General features: G+C 43.8%; 1 non-coding gene across 1 annotated transcript; it reads left to right on the forward strand.

The window, feature by feature from the left end:
* The first annotated feature begins 458 nt into the window (after window positions 1-458).
* trnaw-cca (transfer RNA tryptophan (anticodon CCA)) lies at window positions 459-530 on the forward strand. The gene has a single exon. It is a non-coding gene; the product is annotated as a tRNA-Trp (tRNA).
* Window positions 531-730: the final 200 nt, after the last annotated feature.

The following is a 730-nucleotide window of genomic DNA, read 5'->3' on the forward strand; positions in this document are numbered from 1 at the left end:
TATAGACGGGAACCAAAAGTAGGTCTAAGCTACACGGAAGGATGACTTTTGTGCCGTTTGAAGAATGTATTTTTACACCTCCGTGGCAGTGTGCGTGTTTCAGTGCCGCTTAGAGACAAATTTGATTGGCAAAAATGACGCCGATTGGCCAAAATGTGTGGGGTATTGGACAAAGTTGTGAGGCCGTGTGTTACATGTACAGGGGAAGAAGACGGCACAGACAGCAGAGACGTCGTTTAGCTCTTTATTTATTATTAAACAATATTAATAAACAAGGGAATGGAGTGTGACTAATCCAAAAATGTGTATGTGTGTGACTATGTGCAGCGATTATCTGATGAGTGTTACCGGAAGTGTTGAGCGAGGTGCGGAAGTCCAAGGGGGCAAGACAAGCTCGGAGGTTCGTGAACAGGAGTGAGGTCAAGGGCAGGAGAGAGGCGTCAAAGGGTTGTGTCCAGGACCTCGTGGCGCAACGGTAGCGCGTCTGACTCCAGATCAGAAGGTTGCGTGTTCAAGTCACGTCGGGGTCAAACATTTTTACCATGAATTGATTAACGTGTAACCCAACTTGAAAAACGTATTCGGGTGTTACCATTTAGTGGTCAATTGTACGGAATATGTACTGTACTGTGCAATCTACAAAGCCCGTTTCCATGTGAGTTGGGAAATTGTGTTAGATGTAAATATAAGCGGAATACAATGATTTGCAAATCATTGTATATATATATAT

Source organism: Entelurus aequoreus, linkage group LG13 (genome assembly GCF_033978785.1).
Source record: "Entelurus aequoreus isolate RoL-2023_Sb linkage group LG13, RoL_Eaeq_v1.1, whole genome shotgun sequence".
Lineage (NCBI taxonomy): Eukaryota > Metazoa > Chordata > Actinopteri > Syngnathiformes > Syngnathidae > Entelurus > Entelurus aequoreus.